The sequence below is a fragment of the Rhea pennata genome, chromosome 8 (genome assembly GCF_028389875.1).
Source record: "Rhea pennata isolate bPtePen1 chromosome 8, bPtePen1.pri, whole genome shotgun sequence".
Taxonomy (NCBI): Eukaryota; Metazoa; Chordata; class Aves; order Rheiformes; family Rheidae; genus Rhea; species Rhea pennata.
The window spans coordinates 7371368-7387631 of NC_084670.1; positions in this window are offsets into that span (position 1 = coordinate 7371368).

Below are 16264 nucleotides of genomic sequence, written 5' to 3' on the forward strand. Positions count from 1 at the left end.
GGCCCCGCCCCGCCCCCTCAATAACGCTTCACTAGAGCCTCTCGCCCCGGTAACGGCTCGCTAACGCTCTGCTTCGCCTCCCCTCAGTAACGCCGCACCGCGAGGAAATGGGTGTGGGGGGAAGAGCAGAGGTCCCCTCACGTTTAGAAAGTGCCGCGGCCTCCTGCCAGCCGCAGCAGAGTGCCTTTCTGCCGCCGATAAAGGGGCGAGGTGAGCATGGCACTGGCACTGGCACTGCAGCTGCACCGCCGTTCCCATTTCGTTTACCATGCCACCTTCAAGGTCTTTGCACTTCCAGGCTATCGCTTTTCAGCAGGCTCGGCTTCTTAATTAACTTCTTATAGGCGGCGGTGAATAAGGTGTAATGAGTCGTGGTGATAAAATCTAGGCCTTCTTGCTCCAAGAGCATCAGCCCATCCCACTTAAATGAAACTTAATGTTTATTCATTGATTGTGGTAGAAGTATGTGCTTTTCAAGCAGAAAATACAAGATACTCCCCAATCAACTGAGTCATCAATCCACGGGCAAAGAGCTGAGAGGGGTAAAACTGCTAATCAATCATATCTGCTAATGGCATGCTAATGGCGATGGCTTTTATTTTCTCGCATAAAGCATTCCCAGCTAACCCCAGCTTGCTGTCTCTTTAGTAATTAGTGGTGTCATGTTTACAAAGCACAGATGAGGAGTTCTGAGTCAGTCCAATACACAATTAATATCCTCAACACAATTCTCATGAAACAGCTCAGACTGCTGAACACACAATATGCCTGACAAAAAAAAAGAAAATAAAGGCTAAGCAATGTAACACTTTGTACCCTCTAGCCAAAAGCATACAAGCACATTGGTTTGCCATCTACTTATGTCTCATCTGCACGCAGATTTTTTTTTCTTCCCTAAATACTGAGAGCTTTTACCTGAAGGATATCATAGCTGGTTGTTTTGCAAGAAGGTGATCTCATGAAAGTATGGAAAATGCAGTTAGGAGCAACAAGAACATCCCTGTGAGTCAGGGTGATGGGACATGGCCTCCTGCTCTGTCCCTGCTTGGTATCTGTGTGCCTCTTGGGTGCCTCGTGACTCATTCCCAATGACAGTGACGTATGTGAGGAAGCAGGAACTGAGCAAGACCTCTCAGACTGCTGCTCTGGGCAGCTGTGGTGCCAGACACCTGGACTTAAAGCCCGAAGACTGTGGGCAGGCAGAAAAGTGAGGAGGAGCCATGAGATGAAGGGGGAAGGAAAGAGTTAGAGAGTCAAAAGAAAAATAAATGTGTGTGTCTGTGTGACTGACTAAGTGAAACTACTGGATAAAGGTGAGGACTAGTAACAATGTATGGAAACTGGGAGCCAGCAGTCACCAGTACTTGATACAGGATTCAGAATGATGCAGGAGTAACGCTACAAGCAGCAGAGTTAACGACAGTTGAGGATTTCTTAACTACTTGGAGAAACTTGTGGAAACTTGGGAGGAAAAGGAATCTTAGTAATGGCTAGGGTCTGTAACTAGATGGAAATAGGAGATCTGTTAACAATAACGTAGGAAAGGCAGGAGTGCTCAATAAATAATTCTTTCTGTATTTGGAGAAGAGCCAGATGGTATACAAATATCACAGGATGATGATGAAATGCATTCCATTCCAACAGGCACTGTTAAACACAAGCTAATAAAGCTGGGCATCAGCAGGTCTAAGATAACTTGCATCCAAAAGTTTTAAAAGCACTGGCACAGAAGATCTCTATGCCATTAATGTTGATTTTCAATAAATCTTGGAGCATTGTTAAAGTTCCAGAGGACTGGATGAAATATTGCACCAATGTCTTTTAAAGGGTAAACAAGGTGAGAGGGGTAATTACGACCTGCCAGCCTGACAAGGGTTCTGGGTAGTATAATGGAATGTTAGCTAGGTTACTTGATTGAAAAAGAATTAAAGGTTGGAAACAAAATACATGCAAATGAATATGAAAAATAAATCTTGCAAAAATAATTTGATTTTTTTATGACATTACAGGTTTGGTTGATCAAAGTAGGTAGGACTGTAAAATATTTTAGTAACTTGTAGCATTTTAATTAAGAAACAGAATTGTACAAAATCATCACAGCATATATTAAACCTGTCTAACTCTCGCTAACTAACGGTTACAAAATGGGGGAATAACGGAGCCATCATCAAGAGATGTGTTTCTTGGTCCTATAGTGATTGGTTCTGCACTATATTGTATTGGTATTAATGGCTTTAAAGAAAACACCAGATCAACACTTGCAAAGTTTGTAAGAGATATAAACATTAGAGAGTGGGAAATAATAAGACAAGTCATGATGTAAAGTACCTGAGACAGCTTGATAACAAGTAACATTCATTTCTATACAGCCAAATGTAAAAACATGCACCTCAGAATAAAGTCCGTGATTATAAAATGGGAAAATTTGTCTTGTAACAAATTAATGCTAAAAATCTGTGAGAGTCATCACATATAATTAGAAGAAAATGAGCAGGTGGTATGGTGCTGTGGCCAGTAATCTAATGCAATCCTTGGATTTATAAATAGAATCTAGAAAGATGTCTTAATTTTTACCTGGCGTTAGTCCAGATACTCCTGAAATCTGGTTTCCAAATTCCTTAATTCTGTAATAGGAGCTGAAAATGAGATGGTTCAGAGAAGACCAATGAGAATGATTTAAAGTTTAAAACTGAAAATGTTAATTTGTCAAAAAGAAGGTGAAGGGGTGACTCACGCACAGGTTTTAAGTACTTACAAAATTCAGTGACTGTACACTAATGCCAGACAAGTTCAGCTTCACAGTGAGGTCTTGTATCAGTGAAGGTAATTAATCACTGAGACACCTTAGGGAGGAACAGGTTAGATTTCCCAGCACCGGCAATGTCGAAATTCAAACTACATTTTAAAAAAAAATTACGTTTTAACACAAGCGGGTGTTAAGTCTTGTGAGTCTGTGTCCCATGAGATCTAAGAATGTGATCACAATTGTGGTTACTAATCTATGCAGAATTAGATTTCCCTGGGAGCTAAATAACAACATGTCATCCCCTTCGGCATCACCTGATGCAGATTATGCATCCTTGAACAGATTATGGGAACAGCCATGTGGACGATAAAGTTTGCATGGGTTTAAAGGATGGGTGAACTTGTTCACAGAAGGCAAAATCTTTGAGCTGTATTAAATACTAAGGTAGCACTTCTCATATAAGAAGTGCCTGAGATATTTTCTGGGAGCCAGGGGATTATTTGTGACAAGTGTCACTATATGATTATCCTGTTACTAAACTCTTTCCTTGGCATCTCCTTTTGGCAGCTGTCACAGGTAAGATGCTGATCCTTCCCATGCGAAGCAGCTTCTCCAATCTGTATCAAATCTGACCCTCCCCAGCTCCATCCGTGGAGTGGGAGTTTGGGTGGGAGCAGAAAATAGCTCCTGTACGAAATACAGGCCTAAGCGTAGGAGAGGACAAGTACAAAAGGAGAGAGGAGTGGCAACACTTGATGTCAGGATGTCAGACTTGAGTAGCGGATCGCACACAGGGCTCTGAACCACTCCCGAATCTGGAATTGATCAAAACATTGTGGAGTCTTTGCGCTGATCTGGTGTCATCAAACAACTATGAAACCTCCCAGCAAAACATCCATGGTGTTCCCAGGCTAATACCTGATCCACGAACTCAGCCTTCTACTGACGGCCCTCAGCTCGAATGGAAAAGGCCTGTGCTGTGAACCCACGGTCCAAACCTCTTGGATGACTGAAGCTTTTGTTCACAGCTCCACAGAATAAAATGTTGACTTTTGTTCACCACAGTTGCTAGTAACTGCTTAGATACCACCCTCCACAAGAAACAATACTCTAAATATTCATTACACCATAATTGCTAGAGGAGTGCTTAACGATGCTTTAATCAGCTTCTGTTGTAAGAAACAACCCTTTGATTATACTCTGCCAAAGATGCCGAGACCTCCAGTGACGATTGCAAAGTAATGATTTTGCCCTCTAGTGGCTGAACGACTGCTCCAGCTCCTTTGGCATCTGTTTTAGTACATTTTTATTACATCATCCACCTTGAATCTTTGATTTTTCTAAATTTTACGAGGGCTTCATCCATTACACTCAAGTACTACCTGCATCAGAGCAATTAGAATCAATAAAATGTTTTCCTATATATCCTCAAAATGCTGTATAAAAGTTAGCTCAGCATTTAGTGAGTAAGAAAGTAAAGGCACTAATATATGGGCCTATAATATATTTCCCATCAGATATGACTTAATCTCTACAAAAGAAAGAGATTCTCAAGGTACTGGTCAATTTAGGGTCATTCCATGCTGAATATCTATTACTATTTTCCCCAGCTTAAATTTAAATATGCCATTTATTCTTAGAAGTAAAAAGGATGGTACTTTAATCCTTTCCCACTGTACACTCACAGCGGTTATGCATTTAAAAAGGAATGTAACTGGTTTACTATCTACATGGGCTACATCTTTAAACAGCCATCACTTTTCTCTCCATATTCTAGACACTGTAAAAGGTGTGTGTGTGTTCAGCTTCTATGTGTGCTTGAGCAAGGGCTTTGGACTTCAATTATATTTTGATTTTTCCTCTTCCCCTCCCTGCCTTGGCATCCATTTTAGCTGATTAGCCCAAGTTCCCTAAGGAAACAACACTTATTCAATTAAATTGCTCTTCTTTCTCATCCCCTCCCTCCTTCCCCTGTCTTTAGGAACTCTTGGCCAATTTCAGCCACAAGTGAAGAACCGGTAGGTCTCAAGGGAAATTCAGTTCCTACAGGTTTCATGGCAATCCATGGGCAGACAGAGTGACAGTGTGTGTGAGCTGACACAAGTGGAAGTCCACAGTTACATGGTCCTTGCACCAGCTCCACGAGGCTCCACATGCCTCCTGGCCTCCGTGACCTCTGGCCCGGGACTGCCACAGACAGGGACTTTGCAGAAGCAGAGGTCGGCATGGAAGGGAAGGTCATCGGGAATGGGGCAGCTGGGGTCATTGCAAGGGAGAAGTTAGACGATGAGGACACAAATCCATGTGAAAATGAGATCTGGTTTTCTGCTTCTCACAGGACAACTGAGGATTTTTATTTGAGACTGAGATGTGATATTTGGGTAATGTGAAAGCCTCTGCTAAGCAAGAATTCAAATTACAGGATTTAGTAGTCCTTTTTAACAATAATAAACATTTGGATAATTCAATTTTCATTGTTTATTTTGCTGTCCATCCGTATTTATAAGCCCTGGAAATGCTTAAGTACTGTTCTGATTACATTCTTGGTCTAGCCAGAAGCTGGAAAAGCCTTTAGTGAATATCCAGACGGTTCAGGTATTTCTGAGGATGTTCTAGATGAATATGGCTGTGCTCAGTAACAAAAAAGAAAAAAAAAAAAAAAAAAAAAAAAAAAACAGGATGTGGAAGAAGAAATTGGCTCGTTAAAATACTTAGCTGACTTGCTGGGTGCTGTTTAACCTGTCTAATTGCCCTTCCTTGTAGGAATAGTAGAACTAGTTTAGAGCATGAATACTGTATGAGACTTTGTCAAGGTCTGTAAAACCCCTTTGAGTCTCCTATGAAAAGTAATATGATGATGTTTACATGAAAGAATATATGGAACATATGAAATCATCATTCAAGTATGCGATTTCTGGATCACTGAAACAATAAACCTTTGAGATTCAAAAATGAATAGAAGTTGAAAGATTAACTCCATCTTCTTAAAATACTGAAAGATGTTTATTTTCCATTTGAAGAGCTTAAAGCACTTTACAAATACTGATAGCTGAAACTTGATAGGGCCCCTGGGAGACATAAACAACTTTCTCCATATCATTCTAAAAACGCACTTAAGAGTTAGGACTGGAATCATAGAAACTCTGATTTTTATATACTATCTCATGTATCTCAACCATGATATTATTCATTTTCCTCAATCAAATAAAATTTTTCATCTTTCAAAGATGACTACTTCAGGAATAATGCTGGAGCTGTGCCAGAAGATGGTGGAAAGTAGAATTGACACACACTCGTGGATATTTTTGTGATGAAAAGTCATAATTCATGTCAGTTTGGTCTAAAAATTCTGCCTTAAGTGTGATATATTGATGAGGAGGGAGGGACCAGCACACCTCTCAGCCTCTAGAAGGAAGCTTCTGAATTGTTGACCGCCCTTTCCAAAAAAGCTGGATGCTTTTCCAAACATGCTACCAACATACCCGCACTTCACGGCCCATAGGAAGCCCTATGGTGATCTTCAGGCTGAGAATCCCCCAAGCTGGAGTAGATACGGGCCTACAAGAGAGCTTACAACCTTCTACAGTAGATCTACAACGTCTCGGGAAGTTCTGTGGGCTTCAGTGAACATGCTCTGTGCTTGATGCATTTGCTCACATAGCCAAGACTTATTCAATCCTCTGGCTTACAACTGCGTCAGACACTTCAGAAAGGAATTCCACCAGCAAACAGTAGCACAGAGAATGTTTTGTGGAGGATTTTTGAATGCTTGTTTTTGTGAGTAGAAACCCACTCCTTCAAATGTCAACACTTTATATGTCAGGAAAATTCTACAGTCAAAATCTGTAATTAAAAATTGACTCAATATATAATATAAAAATATTTAATCTGAAAAAATCGTATCAAAATAGATATTAAGTAATTCACATAAGAATGTTAGAATATTTTGACATAAAAGAATTTTCCTTTCTTCCAACATAACTGTATTTTCTGACCAAAAAGGTTGTCAGATTTTTTGACAGCTTTAGAGTATACAAATTAAATAACTTGGTTCATTGCTGTACAGATTTAATAAGTGGATGCTCACATTTTATACAGAAAAAAAATCTAATCCTTCTAAAATCCTGGTTTAATCTTTGTAATACCTTGTAGCATTGAGTTTCATTCACTAACTGTGGTACTTTAAAAGTATTTACTTTCCTCAACTGTAAATGATTTACTGCACACTTTAACTTAATGCCCTTTGTTCTCATACAGCAGCAATCAATTTTACCACCTCTATATAATCTACTATTCTGTTTATTTCCAGTATATTCCTATGTTCCTTCTGATTCATCTTTGTTTCTGCAAAAAATCAAGGCAGTTTTCCTTTCCTGCATCTTTATATTTTCCTGCATCTATTTATATCAGAAAGGATGTTATCAATGTGTATAAACATCTGTTGGGAGAGAGTTAAGTAGATATAGCCAGACTCTTCTCAATGGCACCACTCAACAGGACAAGAATCAATGGGCACAAACTGAAACACATGAATTCACCTTTAAAAAAAAATATATATATATATATATATGTATAAAATAAAAAATAAAAAAAAATTAAAAAAGCTTTTTTACCGTGAGGGTTGTTGAACACTGGAATAGGTTCCCTAGAGAGGTTGTAGAGTCTCTCTCCTTGGAGATATTCAAAACCCGACTGGAGACAGTCCCAGGCAACCTGTTCTAACTGACTCTGCTTTGAGCAGGAGGACTAAACTAGAGACCTCCAGTAGGCCCTTCCAGCCTCATCCGTTCTGTGATGCTATGACAGGCACCTAAATGCAAACTGAAGAAGAAAGAGGCGAAGAGAGGTTTAAAGTAGATTAAGGCCAGAAATTACCATTTTGACTTCTTATACAGCACAAGCTGTTAACAGCCACAGTAATGCGCCCCTTAGTCTTATCTCTATGCCCTGCAGATACTACTGTGTGGCATTGGGGGCCTGGAAGGGAGTGCTACAACATTATTTTTTTTTCCCCTTCTCTCTCTTCACCCCCAGTCTCTCCAGCTCTGCAAATCTGAGAGATAATGCTGCAGGTCTTGGTAGGAGGTGGTTAGACAGAGCAAAGGAGCCCGGGGGGTCCTGGGGCATGGGAAGTCAGGACAAGAGACAGCAGAAGTAGTGGGGGCACACACGTTGCATGAAGCTCATAGCTTCTGGGTGAGGTAGAACATAACATATTTTAGCAAGAGCTTTCAATCCATGTGTGAGGTTCTCGAGGTGTCTATGAACATGCATTTGCATGCTTCCAGTATGATCTGGATTGAGAGTTTTTTTTTTGGAGGATGGAAGCAGAAGTATAAACCTCAATCTAGAATATCTTTTTTTTTTCTTTTAAGGTTTATATGCAGAGTTTTGTGGCACTATTTTGGATTATGTGTTGTAGGCATACCTACCTTTTCCATCCTTCTTCTCATTATCGCCTGAACAAGGACAGAGGGGGCAGTGGGCCTCAAACCCACCATCTTTTATGTATACCTTTTATTTTTTAAGCTAAGTCTCTAAAGGAAGGAAGGTTCATACAATTGTGCTGCAGGTACGTCCTTCTCTATCCTGGAACAATTCAGGAACTTGCTGCTCAATTGCAGCCACATTTGTAAGAGAGATAAAAGTCTGAAAAAGATTCATGGCAACTATTAATCAGCTATACAGAGAGCCCCAAATGACTGCCCTGTCTGAGGGCATGGCAGAGGGAAGGCCACCACTATCAATTCCTTCTTGTAGCAAATGGCTTGTTGGGCAGCACCAGCTGGGTCTAGATGACTTCGCCTGGTTATTTCTCCTCCATAAGAAGTGGTATGGGGAACGTGGTGCACAAGATGGTTAGAAAACACGGGTTGCTTCTGTTTTCATTAATTCTTTGAGCAGTGGAACTGTTTCACACGCACAAAAATTTAAGCACACCCCCTTAAGTATTCAAGGCATTAACAAATATCCAAAGCATCTTGTTCATTTCAATTGCTTCTCCACCCACATTCTTCATTGAATTAGAGGATATCCTACACGCGCTTTTGTTTCATTTATTCCCCAAAGATCATTTCATTACACACAGAGCAAGGATCTTCAGCGTATTCATAGTAACGTCTCCGTTGTAGCACACCATTGCAATGTTCCTCGCGCAATGGATGTTATTAAAGGACTGAAGAGATGAATAGGCTGCACATTTCCCCAGGGCAACACAGCAGAAAACGGACATCAAAAGAACCTGCCTCAAAATGCCGTGAGCTTCTGGCAAATCCCACTCGTCTCCAAAACAGTAACACTGTCAAGTTACGTAAGGACATGTTCATCCTGGAATATCTTTGTAAAACTATGTTTGCCTACCCAGTAAACACACTCTCGTTTCAACAGCTTGCCTCTAGCTGAAAACTGCATAACTTTGTTAATCAAAACCATAGTGGGCCAAATCCAGACACAATTCTGCTCAAATCATCAGCATTAGAGTAAACATGAGACAGGCTCTGTAGCCAACAAGCCTACCTTAGTTTTCTCCAGTGGTTTTTCAGAAACCCAACTGGACCGTCCTAAAGAGCACACAAATCTCTGACTCTGTGAATATTTCTTACAGGAAATGCAATTTGTTCTTGTCGCATATTACAGGTCACCTCCACAGACCCCGACAGGATGACAGGCCACAGCCAGCAGCAGGAAATTCTTTAAATTTCTATTTCCTCTTTCACCAAGAATTGGCTGAAATTTATTTTCTTACATCTATTTTGAACCAAGAGCAACAATTCTTGAGCTGGCATCGAGGGAGGAGAAGTGCATATAGCGACATGACGTCACCACATGAATTATTATGCCAAGATGTAAAAATAGTCAGAGAAGTAGCATGGCCAAAATTACCATATCGTTTAATTACAACTGACCTTCACGACAGGCCGTCAGTTAATTAGCAGTGTCAAAATGCTGAAGTGCCTCCAGCTTATGCGTGCTTTGCAAATGACATGGAAGTCATCTTTTTAAATAGCAACAGCTTAACTGAAAATGTAAAGCCTATCGTGAAACGCTTTGAAAAATGAGGCAGTCAGCTGAACCGACATGAAATTCCCCGCACCATAAATTCACTAGCAAAGACAGTTATAATCTATTTAATTTGCTCTCGGAAGATCATATTCACATGACAACTTATTTTTGTCTATTTTTTTTAAATAGATATGACTTTAAAAGAATTACTAAAAAGGAGACTGAAGTGACTGCAGCCTGTGCAGCTGCACACGTGGCCTCATTCCAGCCCTGGAGCCTTTTCTCCGAATTGCTACAATGTGCACAAGGGTAAACAGGGAAAAGGCTTAGGGAAAGGTGTTCTATTTTTCTTCAGAAACGTCACCTCTGCTGATTCTCGAGTAACATAAATCTGCAGAAAACTCTCTTTAAAGGAAATGAGGTTTGAATAACCTTAAAAATGACGTAATTATTTTTACACATTGACTTTTAGAGATTAACGCAAGAAGGAGCCTGTGGTCCCAACACCCTTTGTGGAAAAGGGCCTCTGGACAACCAAGGAAGATCTGGCCTCCTTGTCACCACGTTACCCATGCCACAAACACAGCCTGTGCTAGCAGCACACGTGAGAGGCAAAAGCAGAGCCCAGCTACACGAAGACTTCAGGCGCACCGAGTCCAAAGAGCTTCCCCCATTGTCCAACAAGACATAAAAGCCTACTTCCCCCCAAAACTCAGACACCTTTGGCTCTGGTTTCACAGGAGCTTGCATGCTTTCCTCCAGGAGCCACTGCTCTCCCAGTTCCTGGAAGGCAATCTCACATCTGGCACCAAATCACTAATTCTCATTACAGGATTTGAATAAAAATTAAATAAATGCTTTCTAACAAATTACATACAATAATAGCTTTATATAAACTGTAGCAAAGCAAAAGAAGAATACAGCGGAGACAGAGAAGGGAGAGTAGGTTGAACAGAAAACTCGTGCTTGAACTAATCAAAGGGTAAGAACGGTGTCCAAATACAGAATTAAGCTGTCCTTTGAAGAGAGTGTGTGCATGTGGAGGTGAAATATTGAAAACGAAATGAAAATAATGCAGCTCCTCTCACTCATTCACTCACTCTTTGGTAATGAGCTAGCACTTTTGTTTGGACAGCCAGAAAGAAAAAATCAGATTTTTTTTTCCCCAAGGAAAATGAGCACTTCGGAGAAAACTGATGAGTGAACACCTCCCCCTGTAGTTTACAAAGAGCCAAGCACTTTGATAATAATGAAAATCTTGTCTCTTGGCTGAAGGAAGCAAGTTAAAACATATTCAGAGCTTTCTACCTTATTCTAGCATGGAAACTTACACCTCAGAGAGAATGCTTGAACGATAAAGGATGAGGCCAAAAAAAGGAACCTGAAAATTCAGCAGAAATTGTAGCACGGTCATGGTTTCATGACTGTGTCCAGGTGATTAATGAGATGTTGGGAGAAAAGAAACAAGATAAAGTTTTAAGATAAGGGTGGAACTAAAGCAAGTTGGTGAGGTCTGCAGCTTATGCAGTAAGTGAAAGACTCCAAATACTAGAAAGAAATGAGAGAGCTTCCTAATCTGAGTTAAGTGCTCTTTATAATATAAATAAAGACTGAGCATGAAAATATTAGTTTGGTAAAATGCCATTTTGTGTAACAGTCATGAAAATAGAAGCTGAACAGAAAGCAAGAAGGGTTCATTTTCCCAGGATGAGGAACACTGCAAAAAGGCAATTGTTCTGCCACGTTATGTCCATATCGCATTGAACATGTGCCGGGTGAATCCTATTATCCATACCCTCTCTCATGCTATGACACTATTGCTATTTCTGCAACGAAAGCCCTGACTAGAAATAGACTTTACTCCCATTTACAGTAAGGGAAAAACAATAGTCATTAATTTGATTATACCTTAAATTATAAGCTTTTCAGGGAAAGCACAATCTTTTATTCTGTGTTTTTACAGCGAAGAGTGCAACAAGGACTTAGTATCCAACAAGGTTTCTTTTGCAATATGATGATGGAACAGTACTTCCACATTGCATCCTCCCACAGCCGCTACTTTCAGCATTTAAGAGACATTGATGCAATCCTTGAGATACAAGCATTACGCCAAGAGTGTCTGGAAAGGCACCATCTACACCAATTTCTTAATAGTGGGGACCACTAGTCACACAAATTGTAGTTGCAGTGGCTCAGTGCTTTGCATATCGGCCTGCACAAGCCTCCTTATTAATGGAAACATAACCAAAATTCCCACTTGCCAGGAGTAATGTTGAACTCTGCTGACTGGGTAAGTTGGGAATCCAGCATGCATTCGCACACAGATACCAAGGAACATAAAATTTGAGTGTAAGAAGTAATAATGTCACTAGTGTCACTGTAAAGATCTCTGTGCCAAATGCAGAGGCACTTGTTATTGCAGACAGGTTGTGCCCTCTTCCCCGTAAGTGAGTTCATTTCTATTCTGCCAGCAAATGTGAACGCAGAAGCCAGACACACGCTAATCTTGACCACGTCATTTATTGACTCAGTAGTGATAACAGGGAATCACCCAGTCTTACCAGTGACAGACAAACCCCACAATTAAGTCATATCCAAGTGTACACGTGTAGAGAAAACAGGGTCATAATTACACACATTCCTCCTGCTTTTCCTATGAACTTGGTTCTGCTTGAACTTTCCTGTTCTCCTAGCATAGCAATGTTCTGACTTTGCAGCAGCATAGCAACTCCCTGCTGTAGCATGTGGGATCACTAGGTATAGATAAAGCCTGTTTTGTATAGGCTTAATTATGTCTTGCTAAATCACATGGTTGAGATTTTGGGGAGTGTTGCGAGTCAGAGGGCTTTGGAAGCCCTGCCCAGCTATTTCTTCATAATTGCAGCGAGGAGACCACCTGAGCCAACTGTAAGTTGCTCAAGTTTGTAATTAAAACATTGGGCTAGCTGTTAACTTTTGGAGTTTGCTAAAAAGGTAGATAATATATTTCAAACTGCCAGAACCCCCGCAAAGCAGTTTTGACTATATTTGCCAGGACTGATGTTGGTGAGATTAAGTTTTTTTTTTTACAACAATGGATAAGCAAGTAGACACTAGATAAACTTTTTAGCTTTAAGTTTGGTAGAACCGATGTATAGACATAAAAGTATTTGGACCTTGGACAGAAGCTTACACTAACACAAGACAGACCTTATGGGATCTATTGCATGAGAGTCATAAGAATAAGTAACCTTGTCGTACATTTCTCTGTTGATTGTAAGTGGTAGTAAACCAGGTAGGAATGTTTGACAATTTTATGTCCAAGGATATAGGACTGATAAGCGCAATGCTAGTCAACAGAATAAAGCATCGTAAATGCAGCAGGAAGCTGCTTTCTTAGGGAGAAAAAAGCTCTTTGGCATCTCCCATATGTGTTGGTTTTACCAGATCAAAGAGAGGTTTTAAAGCAAAATAATTGCAATTTTTGTATTCAACAGGATTACTTAACTATTGTAGTACAAGTACTACAGCTTGTTTTCATTGTGCTGATAGACAACGCATGTGATACCTCCCACAGCAATTTTTCATGCGATTGTTTAGGAGGGTAAGCCTAATTAATGACAAGTATTTAATCATCTCTTTCTTATCTTGGCTTATCTAAGAGCTAACTCACAAGGGCAAAAATTGAACCAAAGCACATCTCAGACCAATTTTAATACAGATTAAATAGCTCAGCAGAGAAACTAATAATATAGAGAATTTCTCATAATGTTTACTCAAGGAAAGGTAAGTCTGGTTCTAAACAAATACTAGTTCACTTGCTCTTCTCCAACAAATACTGGCCATCTGGACTCATAATGAACCCAAAGGTCCAAGCACTCTGAAAATATTAATAAACCCTGTGATATCAGGCAGCCCAAAGTCAACAGCTCTGTCTCTCAGACAATACTCACAACAGCTATAGAGAAAGGAAGACGACAAAATTAGAAATCACCAAGACGATACACTTGGTATACATTTCTGATGATAACACCATAAGCCATTGAGGAAATGGTGGTAGAAGACATTTAAACCTTTTATTACAGCTTACTGCAAACTCAGAATAAAAACGAGAAGAGTATGCATTTTGCATGGAAAAGTTGCCACCAGTTAAAGTGTTAATGATACCTCTCTGCTGAGGAACCTCTGCCCCAAAGAACAAGCAATCCTGTTCAAAGAATCCATCAAGTTCTCAGTGACCCAGACTGCAATACAAAAATCCTCTATAATAATAAAAACAAAAAACAAACAAACAAAAACACACACAACACCAGGAAAGACGACATATACCATCAGAAACAATAGCTAGATTATCCCCCTTCAAACTTCACTACAGCCTTTAAGAGAAAAACAGTGGATGGGACATTTTAATGGAAAAATCTATTTCAAGGTTTTGGGGAGAATTGAGCTAGAAAAATCACCACGTAATGGGATAAACTATTATAACTTCAGGGACGTAAGTGGACAATGGGATTTCACAGCGCACACTGCCAGTGAAAGATTCTTCCCTGCAACTCCAAGGGCAGGAGAAGAGACAGTGATTAGGGGATTCCTGTGTTCAAAACTCATGATTTACATCAATGCAAAAAACCATAGGGCTGAAAGAAAGGTGATGCAGAAAGGACTAGAAAATGTAATATGCTCCCCATAGCAAATATCTGCAGGAGCTCAATGTAATATTTTTCCAGAGACTGGCATTGTTTCTGTGTCAATATGGAAGTCTCAAAATATCCAAATATCCAACAGATTGAATCTTTCAGTCAAGCTGAGGAAACAGGTTGTGGGAAACTTAAGATAGACAGAGAGAAAAACCCTTATTCAAAGTAAAAATTACTGTAAATCCTATTTACTTTCTTTCAGAAGTATGCAAAAAGGCAAGCCGTCACTAATTGCAACTGTCACTCACACAGAGCACAGCAGTCTCCAGCAACAGAGCAAATGCTTCAAAGTGAACAGAAGTTTCAGTTGCATCATTACTCCCTGCAGACTAAAAATGCTGTAAGTAATTTTAAGCTGTTTTCAATTAAACACTATGTGTTAGAGACTATTTAAAACAATAGTAATTCTTTCTGAAAATTCTCCTTGCAGGTTATTTCATGACTGATGTTTTCAGGGAGCAAGAAACTGCAATATGAATCGAAACTTTAGTAACGGGCACAAAACATCACCGTTCACTGACTGCCTAGAAAGAGGCACGCAGAACGGTTGCAGAGGAGGAAAGCCGTGTCTGGCGCTGTGCAACTGCAAAGCAACGGGATGGCTCGGTCAGAGGTAACGCCACATCAAGATTACATGCTGCATTCAGCTTATCAGCCCATGTTGCAGGCAATGCCTATGCCTCACAAATTTGCCTGTACCGAACCCCTATTTCACATTTCATGTTTAAAAACAAACAGCAAGTTACTGTATCCGACCAGATTGGTTGCCCAAGGCATCAATATGGCAAACCCTTCCCTTCTCCCCAAACTCAGTATGACCCTGGCAGCAGCACTGCAAGTTCCCACTTACTGTCTTGCCAAGCCAAGCCTCAGACACAGAGCAAGCAGTAAAAGCAGGGTTAAAAGGCTAGGGCAGTCTGCACAGCCCATTTGCTTGATGTCACCTTTTCTAAGCGCGCCCTCAACATTGTTGGTTGCAGTGTGAACATTTTATTTCCCAAGGCAAGCTACCATTTATTTCACAGTGAAAGCCAACCAGTTGTCAATAGGAAAGGCAACGACAGCTGACAGTTCCCACATCTACAGCTTCCTCTGCAGGCACCTGCTCACACAGAACCAACTGTTGAACCTACTGGCTCAAATGTCACTACCAAGACTCAGGATGTCTTTCCCAAGCAGCTTAAGCCAACCACACAAAGCTGGCAGGGAAAGGGAAGGTCAGCTTTCAGCATGTACCAGTACCACCATGCACAGCTGTGCGATCAGCCTTAACAGTGAGGTGAGCTGAAAACTGTTTGAAAACTAACCTTACAAACAAACAGAATTAATTTACATCCAGATAAGCAAGGCAATCCAGCTGACCTTAAAACTCTGCTGCTAGTGCTGGCGCTTAGAAGAGTAAAGGAAGGGTATTTCTCCTGATGGTAGGGAAGCCTCAGGCTGCTTTAGGCCTATCACAAAGCTTCACCTTCAGCATTGAAAGTCTTTTAAGTCTTCACTTACCTACGTTTATCAATAATTTGCATTGCTTGGAAATTTCCAGCTTCACACGTGCTTCCAAAATCAGATTTGATGTTCTCAAAATGTAGCTTGTGCAATTTTTCCAATATCTATAGAAAGCTGGTCACATGGCACTTGCTCTTCTTTCCTTTGGCTAACTTGCATTAAATAAAAGCTAAAAATACATTAAATACTTTCTAGTATTACTTTTTGACATAAGCAGTTGTTATAGCTGCCACAGGGATGTTGTAAGAAAGAAGAGGTCTTGTGACTACTATTCAATTGAGATACGTCTACTGAAAGTTCAGAATGCCTTGGTGCACCTGTACATACACACATA